This window comes from Bemisia tabaci, chromosome 3 (genome assembly GCF_918797505.1).
Source record: "Bemisia tabaci chromosome 3, PGI_BMITA_v3".
Lineage (NCBI taxonomy): Eukaryota > Metazoa > Arthropoda > Insecta > Hemiptera > Aleyrodidae > Bemisia > Bemisia tabaci.
Genome location: NC_092795.1, coordinates 6,334,537 through 6,350,375, shown reverse-complemented (window position 1 = coordinate 6,350,375; position 15,839 = coordinate 6,334,537). Strand labels below are relative to the sequence as shown.

The 15,839-nt window shown below is 41.7% G+C and overlaps 1 protein-coding gene across 1 annotated transcript in view; it reads right to left on the bottom strand.

Annotated features, from left to right (window-relative positions):
• LOC109030794 (leucine-rich repeat, immunoglobulin-like domain-containing kekkon 5 protein) overlaps nucleotides 1-7,050 on the bottom strand; it is a 628,607-nt gene extending 621,557 nt beyond the window's left edge. The window contains exon 1 of the transcript XR_011899432.1: nucleotides 5,811-7,050. The gene's annotated coding sequence lies outside the window, so the exon portion shown is untranslated. The remainder of the gene's footprint in view (nucleotides 1-5,810) is intronic.
• Between the last annotated feature and the right edge of the window lie 8,789 nt (nucleotides 7,051-15,839).

Here is a 15,839-nt window from a genome sequence, read left to right as displayed (position 1 = left end):
TTCTGGCTTACTCAAAACAGCATCTATCTGCATACGGAAACTTATTTTGCAATGAAAGGACAACAATCGATTTCTGGCTTATAAAAAAAAACACCTATCTGCATAGGAAAACTTCATTTTGCAATGAAAGGGCCACAATCGATTTCTGGCTTATTCAAAGCAGCACCTTTCTGCATAGGGAAACTTAATTTTGCAATGAAAGGACCACGATCGATTTCTTTCTTCGAAATTAATGGCGCTCATCCTACAACGCGTTACACAAACCAAAGGAATTGGAAATAGTGGCTCCTCGTAGAAAAAATTAGAACATTCATTCGCGCGCACCGGTGGTATTTCAAATTTTTTTAGGACCATTTCCGGTTTTAGTGGGTATGCTCTTACGTAAAGGTGCTCTGCACCGCTCGAGATGCAGGACTGTAACCAGAAATTTTTCAGTGCATGATGCACCTGATAATTGCCTATAAAATGGTAAAAATTTTAAAAATAACGTACCATTACCAAGATGCAATTGTTGTTGACATTCCCTGGTAAAAATTGGCGATAAGAGCTGCGTTTCAAAATACCATAGGAATCTATAGCCGGCTAAAGAAGGCTACAGAAAATCATATAGCTGGCTGTAGAATGCGGAGAAAATCATACGGCCGGGCTATACGGAACGATGAAAAATTATGCAGCCGGGCTATAGTTCCTATCGCCGGGCTTTACACTTTATCGCCTGGCTGTTGCTTTTTCGCCATCGATTATAGAAGGCTATAAGAAATTGTGTAGAAATTCGTGTGCTTTGGAAATCATTAAGTTTGATACGGAACCACCTTAATATTTAGCAAACCACACGTTATATTTTCCTTTAATATATATTTTTTTCATCAATTAAAACGAGAATAATCCATACAGGATGTGCAAACATTTCAAAATCATGAGTTGAATAACGCTGACTCCGCAGATTACATATTAGAGCTAACACAAGCGGAGCGGCGACGCACTGGCGCCTACAAACCTAACAGGGATACTCACGCATTGCGCAACGCGTGAAGTATCCCTGTTAGGTTTGTAGGCGCCAATGCGCGTTTCGCGCTGGCTTCCCGCCTGTCGCGCCGCAGCGTGCCACGGCGCTTGAAGCGACTATTTCACACCAGAGGTATTGCACAGTATCATACAAAACTGAAGGCGCTCTAATATATTAGGAATGGCAGGCATCCATCAAAAGTACGGAGCTTTCCTCGCAAAATAAATCAAGATACTACGGCCCAAAAAGAGAGCAGTGGTCCAAAAACTCACTAAGTCCTAGCATCCGTAATTAGTGACGTTTAGCATACACTTTATCGCCTGACTGTGAGTTGCTTAATCGCCATCGGCTATAAAAGGCTATAAGAAATTGTGTAGCCGGCTATAGAAGCTATTGGAAATCTTACAGCCGGCCGTAGGTCTATGGTATTTTGGAACACAGATTCTACTGCCAATTTTTACTAGGGTTCCTTTATTCTAAATACATTTCGAGCTCGATGCTCACAATCAGTAGAAAAGGTGACGAAGATAGGACTACATACTGCCGTGACAGCGAAGAGAGCAGTAAATGCATGCTGGGATGAACCTCGAGACACATAAAAGCATGTGCAAACCATGGCTCATAGAGATATACACTTACTGCTCTTTTGGCTATCACGGCAGCATAAGTGAAAGATGTGCTATTTACATGCATTTCAATACAGATTACAACAACGAACGAACATGTTCCAATGAATACAAAGTAAGAATGGAAATAAATGACGAAAGGCAAATAAAGTCAATAGTGACGAAAGGATTGTCAACATTAATTGCATCTCGGTATATTATTTTTACAATTTAACAGAAATATTTCTTAGAAAGGGTATGGGGTCCATGGTCAACAATTTCTCATTGGAGGGAAGAGGGGCTCAAAGTAAAAACCCCTGGACTCCCCCTTTAATTTAAAGGGGGAGTCCAAATAAATTAATAAAGGGGGGCGGGTAAATAAATTACTCTGTATTGCAAATTTTCGGGTTGTGGAGAGGGGTAATGGCCCAGACCCTATGAGCGTCTTCTTCCCTTGTCGACGCCACTACCCAGACGTCTTCATTCTCCATGCAAAGGGACGTGAATAAGGGACGGCTCGGTTTGATTTTTTGTGGGGGCGAATTTAAATTGAGTCGCCGGACAGGAGCAGGGACGAGGGGAGGGGACAGAGGACTGGGACTGCATTAAGGGCGAGGGATCGAAACGAAAGACCACAGGGGGGAAGGGGAGGGGGGCATGTACCCTGTACCCGGCCGGGGCGGAAAACAAACGAGAGACATTACGCGTAATCGGGACGATGTGATAAATTCTCTCCGGTTTTTCAACGAAAACAACGGTCTAAATTCCTTGATTTGTTTGTCTTTCCGCCGCCAACAGATCAATGCGAATTTGTCGCGATGTTGCGAGGGTCGTAGATTCCCGATTTTTCGGTCGGGAACGAAGGTTGTATCGCTTATCGCTTGAATTGAAATTGCGGCAGAATATCTTTTCCGCACAAAGTACATTAGTGGTAATTTTTCCGATTATCGTTGCCGCACAAAATCATTTCCGCACAAATTAGATCGACAATCTATGGAAGAAATAGCAAGAAGGAGTTGAAGTCTAAGCACGCTCATGAAAATAATGGAAAATTCACGGACGAAAATCTGGACCCTGACGATCCCTGTTGGACTGCTGAGTAAGGTAAGAAATAATTGTTTCAATCTTTGTTCACTCATTTTTCTTAAATATGCCTCATAATTTTCTCGACGTTGCCATATCCTATATACTACAGAAAATGATTTGTGCGGAAATGATTTTGTGCGGCAACGATAATCGTAAAAATTACCACAAATGTACTTTGTAACCCCAATATGTAACCCTTCAAAAATTAACCGGAAAATATGAGCGATCCAGTTACTTTGTGCTCTACCCCATCGATTATAACACAAAATGTCGGTTTACTTTTTCCACCTGTGTATCGCTCCATTTCAACCCTTGACTTCCTTGTCTATCGCTATGTCTATCAATTTCAAAAACAGCCCGCTGATTGGAGTATGGAACTTCGACGGATGGAATCATCTACCTTATTGGCCTCAATTTCACGAGTAAACAGAGACACGACGTCGATGAGAGCTCCTGTTTGAGGCTTTGTTGATGTCGTAGATAGGTCGATAGCGCAGGGGTCGTCGCACAGTGGATCGAGTCAATTAGAAAGGTCGGACGTCAAATTTTTGACTAAAACTGCATATTTTGATGTTTGTTTCGTCGAATTTTAAATTTCAATAGGTGTCAACAGAAGAAAATTTTACGAGGAAACCAACGGAACCACTTTCAGAACCTCTAAGTTTTGTATAAACGGAGTTATAAGCGTTTGAAGTTTCAACAATGGAGATGTTGCATGTGTGAGGAATTTGCGATTTGACTGATGATTCTTATGTAAAAGTTCGCGAGAAACACGATGGTGCCACTGGTTTTCTCTGAAATCAACTCCCAAGCTCAAAAAAAGCTCTCAAGTTGAGGCCAAAATGGAGGGGATATCCCACGCTATCCTGAGAGTCCACCTCTACATCAAGGCAAACTCTCCATGCAAAGATAGGGAGCAAATACATTGACAGGGCTGCCACCTTATTTGGGGACTCCAAAACTGAAATCACGGCAACCCTGCTAATGTATTTGCTCCCTATCTTCGCATGGAGAGTTTGTCTTGATGTAGAGGTGGACTCTCAGGATAGCGTGGGATATCGCCTCCATTTTGGCCTCAACTTGAGAGCTTTTTTTGAGCTTGGGAGTTGATTTTAGAGAAAACCAGTGGCATCATCGTGTTTCTCGCGAACTTATACATAAGAATCAACAGTCAAATCGTAAATTCCTCACACATGCAACATCTCCACACTGAAAAAAATTATCGGCGTTTTTAGCACGGTCCGTTGGTACCTTTACCATCTCACTTTTTTTACCAATTATTGGTAATTTTACCAAGACAGACTGGTTAGCTTGCCTAAAAACCGGTATTTTTACTGTTTTTTTCAGGTAAAAATACCACTTATATTGGTAATCAATTCTCGGTAACTTTGCCATTTTATCTCGGTAATTCTACCACAGTCGATAAAAAATATTGGTGTTTTTACCAAGGTCCAGTAAAATTACCGAGAAAGTTCGAGAAGTACCGAGATTTCTCGGTAAAATTACCAATTCTATTAAATTAATGGTAATTTTACCAAGAAAAAACTGGGATCAAATAGAACCCTGAATTCTTGGTAATTTTACCCTTCTCTTAGTAAATACGCCGAGATTTTTTTTTTTTCAGTGCATTTGTCCGACCTCTCCTACTGTCTCGATCCACTGTGCGTCGCTTCGAAGGAATGACAAGACGAACAAGCATTTGAGCGTTTAATCGTTGTTATTCGAATGTTCTACGTTTCCAGACCGGATTGATTGCCGTCCACCCTACTTAAACGGCGGAAAAACGCTCCGAGCCGGGACATCGATGAAAATGGTGCCGCGCTAAGTAAGAACGCCGTATGAGCATTCGAATGTTGCCGAATCACCTCTCTGAAAATATTTATCTTTGAAGAAAGTTATGAATCATTTTCGTCGAACTGTGCAGACACCTCAGATTAAATTGCCAAAAAAATATCCTGAAAAATTGGAAGAAGGGTATTTACAAATTTTCCCGAAAAATCGTGATTTGTTAGAGGAAATGTGGCAACATCTAAAGGCTCATACGGTGTTTTTCCATAGGACGGCAGCGTGAGCCATGAATTCCAAGACCGGCAATAAAATGAAATGTGACCGGCGCGGCAGCCGAGGAAAAAGGAATCGTTGCGCTTTCAGTGCTCGCGATCTCCCGTCGGAAAATCCCTTAAATTACGTTTCTCGAAGGGGCCAAGTAGATTTCTACGAGCTGATTATTGAAAGTTTATAGACAACTCGATGGACGAAGGGAAAATGGAGCTATCGAAAGGTCTGGTTACACGATCAAACTGAACCATCTCTCGTTGGTCGCATCCTCACCTCAGGTCTTTTCCCACCAATCAGAGCTTCAGTTTGATGGCTCAATTTGATCGTGTGACTGGACCTTTATTGATTGGCGGGGGCAGGGTTGTCGGCGGGTCTGGAAAATCAGGAAGTTGAGGGAAAGTCAGGAAATTAACAGGAAAAGTCGGGGAATTTTTCGGGTGCGTCTAGCAGAAGTGAGTGTAATTTAAAGGGCGAAAAATCAAGGTGGAAGTTTTGATGTCAGGGAAAGTCAAGGAATCCGAAAATTTTGGAGTCATGGAAAAGCAAAAATAGTCTGGAAAAAGTCAGGGAAAGCAAGGGAATTTGATGATGAGGAAATTATGGCAACTCTGCGGGTGATTCTTGCAGACTACAGAGGAAAATAATGGACAAACTATGAAGTTTTTCGTGGGTTGCCGTTAGTTATTCCGTTATTAATTTCCTTTTCCCATTGCCACCATCCGCTTCCACGAATGGGATCGCTCCATGTTACCTTTATCTTCTCTGTCTACCACTTTGTCTATCAATTTTAATAATTCAATCGTTGGAGGGACAAACCTCATTAGACACTTAGTTCCTACTATATAGTTTTATTAATATACATGGAGCTGTATCATCAGTGCAAGGTAGTCTAGGCTATAGATCATCAAGGGGCGAGCGAAGGGACCTATTGGTTGCTGGGGACCGGGAATCGTCCGGATTTCACGATGCGTAAGTTGAATTTTCACTTTGGATCGACCTCGCCTGCGTTTTTTATCAGCAAAAATAGCACAGCAAGTAGAAAGCTCCTTGCTTACCTTAAATTTTGTGGTAATCCTTTTTTGTAATCCAGAGACAGATGAAATTACTCCTTACGGACAGGACAGGAAACTTCACACGGAATCCAGAACTTTCTCACTGAACAGAAACGTTTCACTCTCGGCTAAATTATTTTCGAGCCCCTCTACAATATCGGGCGTAAGTTCTGACACAAAGAAAGGAGGGAATATATGGTTTAAAAATTAAATAGAAAACTGAAACCGAGCACACATGAGGTAAAATCGAACTGTTCTCCCGTTTCACTCGATTCCTCGATATCTTTTTTTTTTTAAAACACAAACAGAGGTAGAAAATTATTAGAAGTAATATTAACGATAGCGGACAACTACAATAATAAACGCCGGTTCACTTTTTAAAGGACTACATTCCTGGGAATTGAGTAAATTTTTCACTGACTTCAGTGATCACTGATCATCCACTGACTTTGGACCCACAACTGCGTTTCGGTGTGGTAAAGGAAACGACGCTCAGTAGGAAAGAACTTGAGACGGCCAAACAAAATAGTGTTTTAAAACCACAAAAAATAATTTAAAGAAAAACGCTTCGTAAAGCTTCGCTAGAATCAACTTCAAACGATTATAACATTTCTAATAGGAAATGATGATAAGGGATTCGGCAAGACACGTTAGCACGCACAACGTCCGATCAACGATTTTAATTCAATACGAGATCTGAGAAACAATATCCGCCGATGGTGGGTTTAAAACATTCACCGGCTTATTATTCAAAAAACGCGAACTTAACGATGAGATCATTCCGATGGATATTCAAGTGAGATCAATCGGGAAGACACGTGAAGCACTTGTAATTTCAGATCCAAGGATTTATTTCAATACACAAAACGGGCCTCTTGGACTCTTTGACCTCGAAAAACACGATCCGTAACAACGGAGGTCTTCAATTGTTTTACCCGTGCGATTTCACCGGACGGTAATTTGCAAACGTGAACTAGCTTTGAAAGGGATTTTAAAGTAATTTGAAATTCTCAGGTGGGAAAAACGGCAAGACACGCGAAGCACTAAAAATTTCAGATCCGGGGTTTTGCTTCATTACACAGCACAAGCTATTCTCGGATCTCGAGATCTTGGAAGTGTCCCACTCAATTCGCGAAGGTGAGTGTTCCGGGACGACGAGAGAATACGAGAACGCGAGACGGAGGAAAAGCGCGGGGAGACACGCGGAGCGTCGGCGAAGTTCACTGCACCACTGACGACAACGGGGGAAAACGCCGACACCCTCCGATGAATGGGGAGAGCGCGGGACCTGGCGTGGCGTGGCGTTGCGTCACTGCGCGGCGCGCCTCCAGCGCGGGGGTTCCGCGGAAAAACCGAGGGCGACATTGCGACACCGCCCTCCGCGAGCCTGTAAACCGTAAAATGGACCCGTAAGTGGGTCACTTCCTAGGAGAAAAAAGAGGTGGTCGCATTTTGAGGATTTGTTTACCGCCGGACGTAGGCACACGGTGAGAAAAAGTAACCCAAATCTTGTGTTAATACAGGAATCCCTGGTAAAAATTGGCGATAGGAGCTGCGTTTCAAAATACCATAGGAGTTCTTATAGCCGACTGAAGAAGGCGATACAAAAATCATATAGCTGGCTGTAGAATGCGAGAAAAATCATACGGCCGGGCTACACGAAGTGATAAAAAATTATACAGCCGGGCTATAGTTCCTATCACCGAGCTTTACACTTTATCACCAACAGCCTGATTGTTGACATTTTGTGGTTGTCGGATAGACATAGATGACATAGGTTAAAAGGCGGAGCATGATTGGTCGGCTATGTCTTATCGCTGCTTTTTATCGTGCCTTTGTCGGGTGGAATAGACGACATTCTGCCGGAAACTTAAGAGGTGCCTTTAACTTGTCGAGAGTTCCACCCGACGTAGGCACGATAAAGCAGCGATAAGACATTTCCGACCAATCACGCTCCGCCTTTTAACCCATGTCACCTATGTCTACCGGATAAACACAAAAGTTTAACAATCAGGCTGCTGGCTGTTGCTTTTTTGCAATCGGCTATAAAAGGCTATAAGAAATTGTGTAGAAATTCGTGTGCTTTGTAAACCCAACAGGGATACTTCCCGCGTTGCGCAATGCGTGAAGTATCCCCCTAAGGTTTGTAGGCGCCAGTGCGTCGCCGCTCCACGTTGTGTTATTAGGCTCTAATATTTCGTCTGGCGGAGTCAGCGTTATTCAACTCATGATTTTGAAATGTTTGCACATCCTGTATGGATTATTCTCATTTGAATTGATGAAAAAAAATATGTATTAAAGGAAAATATAACGTGTGTTTTGTAAATATTAAGGTGGTTCCGTATCAAACTTAATGATTTCCAAAGCACACGAATTTCTACACAATTTCTTATAGCCTTCTATAATCGATGGCGAAAAAGCAACAGCCAGGCGATAAAGTGTAAAGCCCAGCGATAGGAACTATAGCCCGGCTGCATAATTTTTTATCGCTTTGTATAGCCCGGCCGCATGATTTTCTTCGCATTCTACAGCCAACTATATGATTTTCTGTAGCCTTCTTCAGCCGGCTATAAGAATTCCTATGGTATTTTGAAACGCAGCTCTTATCGCCAATTTTTACCAGGGTATATCACACTCAATAGATGAAATTTCAAAAATGAGACAGATAGATTCTCATGAATTGGACTGTGCGTTTTGCAATTCGAAACTACAATTTCTGGCTCAGGTTAGAAACAACGAAGGTGCAATTAGATTCCCTACGTACATAAGAGTTTTTACGGATGAGCGAGACATTGTGGTTCCTAACGGCAAAATTAAATTAAATAAATTGATGATCCTTCTCATTAGAGATTAAATATCGATGACCGAAGTACAAAACCTCGCACTTCCAATGCCGTATTTCAAAATCTCCGCTCCTAGTTGATGCATGTTTTCGAAGGGGAACAAGTCAACTTTACAGCTTGAAATTTATGCAGAACTTTCGATTAATAGAGAAGAAAAATCAAGGAAAGTTCCAAGAAATTACTTATGTAAACTAGTTTTCTTAGGAAAGAATAAAGTATGTGACTGGAAGTCTATAACGTCGCATACGGATATACGTGTTCTCGCACTTTAGCCACTGCAATACGTTTGTTTTTTTATAATTTTTTTTTTCATTAATTTTTTTTTTTGCAAAGTGAAAAGGTTTGCACAGTGTTTTCCCTGAGGATGGCAAAGTGATCCTGCGGGCTGATGATTGAAATTGATAGACAAAGTCATAGACAGAGGAGACAACAAGGGATATGGAGAGATCCTATTGGTGGAAGCGGGTGATTGCAAAGGACAAAGGAGGTAGGTAATAGACTAACTAACGGCAACCCACGAGATACCCTACAGTTAGTCCATCATTAACCGCCGTAGTCTAGACAAACCCATCCATTTCAACCAATAGGATTGCTCCATACTCCCCATGTCAACTTTGTCTATCGCTTTGTCTACCAATTTCAACAATCAGCCCGCAGGTCCCTGGGTCGAAAAAGTTTCTAGGGTTTCTCCCTGAGTGGATCACAAAGAAGATGACAAAAATTCGGGTCTTGCTGCAGGTTGGGATTCCGTCGACGGAGCCGCTCCTTTTCATTGTCTCCGCGAATGAATAATTATTATTATGACTCAATAGCAGACAAAGATAATTAAAATGTGATGGCAAAGAGAAACGCGGGGCGGGAGAGCGGGGCGGTGGCCTCGGAAACGCGATCTCAAAGCGCGAAAGAAAAGGCCGGAGTCGAAGGGATGAAGGAGCAAGGTAACTCGACCCGAAATACCACCTCGCCCTTATCGGAGGAAAGGTTTCCACTCTCTAGCCGTCCCTTCCGCCGACTCGCCCGTCCTTAATTTCAGCGCCTGAAACGCGAGAAAACGAAAGACGGAGAGCGAAAATTTGAAAGCGGCTTCAGTCGAGGAACTGGACCGCGTTAAGCACAGAACAAGGTGTCTAGTTTTCTTGGCAAAGCTCATTCCTTGTTTTTCCCTGTTTTCCCCTAAATTTCCCTGATTTTTTCCCGATTTTCCCTGATTTTCAGTTGCTCATTCACTGATGAGAAACCGAAGTTTTCTCCCACTTTCCCGGGATTTTCTTGGGGAAAAGAATATAATTTTCCAGAGTTTCAGATACGAATATCGCTTTTAATTAATCTTCCAGCCATTTATTTGGCGCACATTCAAAATTTTAATTCAAAAAATGCTCCTGATGTTGATGTTATCTGGTCAATGGAAGCTTCTACATTATTTCGATGATTTGAAGCTTTAAATGTGGCACTCAAGAAGTTAAAAACAAGACGACGGTTCCAACGTTAAGACGTTGGAGAGCGTTCACCGTAGCACCTCGTCAATATGTAAAAGTGGTTTTGCGCTTGCTGTGAATTCTGCTCTCTCTGCATGGAAAGTGCTACCCCGAATGGCAGGGGTCACTATTGCGAATTTTCTTTAGCAACAACGATATCGATGGTGAAACTGCAGAAACACGTACCTCGGTTTGCAGCGTGGCAGACTTCCATAGAGTACATAAAGTCGTGATGTAAATGGGAGAGCTGGCGCCATGTTCTGGTCGACGAGTTCCGAGCCTAACTAGTGAGGCGTCCGCCCCATTTCAGAGACAGATCCAGGAATTTGGCAACACCGGATTGCTTCCATTTACACCTATGCTAAATAATCGATTCTTGAAGAATCGATACATTTCCATTGGTTTAAATGGAGAAAAGACTATATTGCCAATTTGCTAAAACCGCCAATGCCCGATTTCATCTGTTACTGAAAACTCTGCGACTCCCGTATATTTCAAAGAACTACACAACAACTTCCACTTTCAGCGCTTGAACTTGGCATTGCACGCGTTTAATCAAGAATACTCTCTGCATGCAGGAACTAAATTATTTTAAAGGCCCTTCTGGCTGAAAAATTCCCTGAGGGATAGGAATCTCCCGTTGCTAGTCTACGGCCTATCATTTCGCCACATCTATAGTCGATCCGCCTCACACAACGATATTGCAGCAAAGTTGCGTGACAACTTTAAAGAGTGAAAATGACTCTTGAGCAGACGACCATATCTACGTTTGATGTACAGGGTGCTCCAAAAGTCCGGCACCACTAGTACCGGGCATTATCCCTGAAACTTTCGTGCAGATTGAGATAGAGACTTGAAGTTTAATGAGTGCTCCTAAGCCAAAAGAATCGACTTTTGGGACCCCCGAAATTTAAAGCGGATCACTCTGAAAAGAGGCAAGACCTCTACGGGTTATAGGGATGTTGCGAGTATTTTGGATCACCCTGTAGGTACCTACACGATTCACTTCCCATGTTCGTGAGCGAAAGTCTACAATGCCCTGCTGTTCACCGCGGGGTAGATAAATGGAGTGTGGGATGGGCGTAGTGTAACATTATTGCCTCTGCATCGGGTGTTGTGTATGTTGCCTATCTACTGATTGAAGGGGCTCCTCCAATTGAATTTCAAAGCGATGGAATCGGAATAAGTTGCAATTTTCTTTCAAATTGCCAACATTTTGTCTCGTCGTATGATCGTTTGACTGGCATTCATTAACGAGATTAGGTACATGGAAATTTTGCGGTTTTATGAAGAAAGAATGAGCTGTACTTTGCCGTCCTAAGTAAAAACGCTGTATCTCCATTCGACATTTTTTGATTTGTTTCTGACAAAACAATATTTTACACGAAAACGAGCAAATATTCATACTTCATTTTTCGAGTCAATTTTGGCATACCGTTCGGAGCTCAAAATTCAAGAAAAATGAAACCTTGTCAGACTCGGATTATCTCGTATTAGAGCAGTATGTGTGGAAGAAAAATACAAAATTTGTAATGGAGTTCATTGGCGGATCCAGCGAATTGGCAACATTGTCGTTTCTCCATTTAAACTTATGGCAATGTATCGATTCTTGGAGGACCAGGTGCTCCGGAAAGAATCGATTATTTAGCATAGGTTTAAATGGAGAAAATCTGGTGTTGCCAAATTGCTGCATCCGCCTCTGGAGTTACGGCGTTTTGGCTGTCGGCGGCAGTACTGTTGAGATTGAAAAATTGTATTTTTTGCAAAAAGCGCGCGATGTATCAAACATTTTTTAGTTTTTGTAGACTAAGGAACACCTCCCCGTGGACGATCACATTTAGGGCGACTTTTCAAAGGCTAAGGTAGCATGTTTCGGTAAACAAATTGAATCGGCACGTGCGAAACCCGCTAATGTCCATTTTTCCAGTCTCAAGTCTTTTTGAGTTCATAATACTTTTCGGAGTTGGTTGCAACCACGTAAGTGGCGTTAAACCTCGTTTTTGGCTTTCCTAATCCCAAAACGAGTCCTTTCAACACTTTCATGGTTGTATTAACTCTTCAAAAGTATTATGAACTCAAAAAAACTTAAGACTGGAAAAATGGACATTAGCGGTTTTCGATTCTTTTGAGATGTTGCACGTGTGAGGAATTTGCGATTTGACTATTGATTCTTATGTAAAAATGTGCAAGAAACACGATGGTGCCACTGGTTTTCTCTGAAATCAACTCCCAAGCTCAAAACACGCTCTCAAAGTTGAGACTGTAATTGAGGGGATATCCCAGGCTATCCTGAGAGTCCACTTCTACATCAAGACAAACTCTTCATGCAAATATAGGGAGCAAATAAATTGACAGGGCTGCCACTTTATTTGCGGACTCTAAAACTGAAAACACGGCATCACTGCTAATGTATTTGCTCCCTATCTTCGCATGGAGAGTTTGTCTTGATGCAGAGGTGGGCTCTCAGGATAGCGTGGGATATTCCCTCCACTACGCCCTCAACTTTGAGAGCTTTTTTTGAGCTTGGGAGTTGATTTCAGGGAAAGCCAGTGGCACTATCGTGTTTCTCGTAGACTTTTACATAAGAATCAATAATCAAATCGCAAATTCCTCACACATGCAACATCTCCATTGATCTGGCAACGAGGGAGATTCTATTATCGGTAAAGAAAACCGTGGCAATTTTCGTCGGCAACATGGCGATCCCCCCGCTAAGCTCCTCTCCTATGGAGCGGATCCCGGAACGCAAGTGCCGGCGGGCTAAATACGGAATACGCTAGGTGAAAAGAAAACTTACCTATTTAAGATTCCGCGTTGCGCCATTCATCAAGCCGGCGAACGCGTCGCGTCGTGGTATGGTGCCGCGGGAACGTTAACACAAGAATTTAATTTGTCGAGGTATAAATCTCATCAAAAAATGTCTTAAACTAGTGTCAAGTTGCGACAAACTGCAACGTCACACACCCTTGCCAAATCCCGCGGAGTGATTCGGATTCCGCCGGGGAAGCGAGGGTAAAAAGCGTGCGTTCGCGCTCAACTGGCGATGCGCCTGCATAAAGCGGTTCCGCAACCCGCACCACATGCTCGTACTTCCCTCGTCGTGACAGGTTTATGCGAGCCGCCCGCACGTGGCAAATCGTCGTGGAATTCTTGCATTAGCTCCTCAGGGAAAGCTTCTCAATTTTTACCATTTGTCAACTATGAAACGTGGTGAATCTTTGAAACCAAAATCAGACTTTCCAGGCATTTACAAGGAGCTCTGATCAGTAAAATCATGGTGCCCCTCAGGCTCAGGGGTCGATAATCTTTCAAGCTTTCCAAGAATTGCTGGATCGGGGTTGAGCACCTTCCAAGAAAAGTGATCACTTTTTTCTTCAACTTTCACAATCCGCTGAATCACTATTTACCATTTAAGCTCTCCATCTAAGTTCCAATTCAATGGTTTTTTAGACGAAAGTCAGTACGACTTTGCGAAATGGGAGGGGGAAATCATGATTTCGTGGAAATATAGTTGTCAAACATTTGCATTGTTTTAAAAGTTTTTAGAAAACTCTTAAAATATTTTTCAAAATGACTAGTTTTTTCTAAAACTGTTGATGCATTAATTTTTACTTAGAAAAAACACCCCAGAGCAATTTCTTCCTTTGCCAATTTTTAGAAAAAATCAGGGAGTTTTTAGGAACTCTTTTGACACTTATTACTACTAAGGCTCTAAAACGTTTTAAGTTTCGTGTTCCCTGATATATAATTAATTAAAATATATCCATTTCCTACATGGAAAACTACTGAACGTCATTTTTTAAAAATGCCAAAGATTTTTCTCATCTTTATTTCATTAGTTTCTTTCAAATCTAATGCTGTATCATCGTTTATAATCTCGCCAAACATAGTGCGGCCGCCGCGCCGGTCGGCGCAAAACGCATAATATGAGCGCCTACGAGACTGCAGGAATACTTCACGCATTGCGCCAAACACAGTGCGGTCGCGGTCGCTGGTCGGCACGACACGCATATTAGCGCCTACAAGAAGGCTGGAATACTTCACACATTGCGCGTTCACTACAGTGCGCTTTAACCCTCGAAAATTCGTAATACCTAGGTGCCGGACCTACCGCGGTCCATACCATTTCCAACCGGTGAACACCCCGAGCCTGCAATTCTAGGATCGAGGGATTGTAGAGATTTGGTATCCCTGAATGGAATCTTAGACTATTGATTTTTAGTATAAGACATAATTTGTCTGATATTCCACAAACGGAAAATTAATATTACGGGTGACTTTGTTTCATCTAAAGCAATATAAATTGATCAAATGGTATTATAATTATTATAATACTATTTATACTTACAAGGCCAATACATAGAATCTTTATGTTTTATATTCCAACTCACCGATTTTTTAAAAATGCAGAGAAGTCTGCAGCAAAAGAATAAAGACCAATCTTCCTATTGATTAACAAGACAACCAATGGATGACAAATTTACGGAGTTTCAAATAAATGTGGACGATACCTTACCCTAAAATTCAAGGATATTTAAAGACTTAAAAATTATAGTATAACTAAAGAAGTATTGTTAAAAATCACGGCTGTTCGAAAAACTGATGATTTTTGACAATTCAACTCTGAATCGGTATGAGTCAAATGACTCTGCCTCTCTACGGACTTTATAGACGTCGCGATCCGTCGGCACTATTCGTACTGCGGGCCGATTATTGAAATTGATAGACGAAGCTATAGAAAAAGAAGACATAAGGAGTATAGAGCGATCCTATTGGGTGAAATGGGTGGTTCCTATAGACTAGGGGAGAGAAAATGATGAACTAACTATAGGGTCTCTCCTGAGTTGCCTTTAGTTAGTCTATTACCTGCCTCCTTTGTCCATTGCAACCAGCCGCTTCCATCAATAGGATCCCTCCAAATCCCTTTTGTCTTCTTTGTCTATAGCTTTGTCTGTCAATTTCAATAATCGGCCTGCTGGGCTACTAATTAAGACATGAGGAATAAATTGTCGTTTTGAGTTCAAAACTTGAATTTATTACAAAAATAGTCACAAGAAAATTCAGAGAAAACGAAAAACCTTAAAAATTCAGGCGACCCTTCATAAAAAATAAAAATTAAAACGCGAAACCGATATCATTTTAAGAAACTTATATTCTCATGAGAAAATCATCCTCGAAAAATTTGAAATCATTCTCAAATTGAACATTAACTTTCTGCGATTATTAGAATAAGTGGCTTTTCTGCTGCAAGATGTATATCTGCCAGTAAATTAGAATAGAGATATACTGAACTGTTAACTCTGGAGGAATTCTGAATTTGAAGGGATTAAATTTTTTCCCCCTTAAAACCGCAGACGCAGGGGGGGGGGGGGGAGGGGGGCAGCAGCAAATTACGTCAGAGAAAGAAGAGACTACTTTTTTTTCACATTCAATGACTGTAATTTATGGGTGCACTGTGTGTAAGTATATGGGTTCTTAATTGCTTATGAGATCAAGAGAATAACTTAAAAAATAAAAGTGTATTCTTAAACTTAAATCCCATCAGATATGTGACTTACTCACAGTAACAGAGGTAAGTTTGGCCAGAAGGCAGGCTGCTTTTGGTCAAAATGCCTATCAAATGTCATTTGAAGGGCCATTTCCATACTTAAAATTTTTGGTGCAGCATCGCCATACAAAATGCTCATAGTTCTTTTGCGCTCTTCCATTGCCGA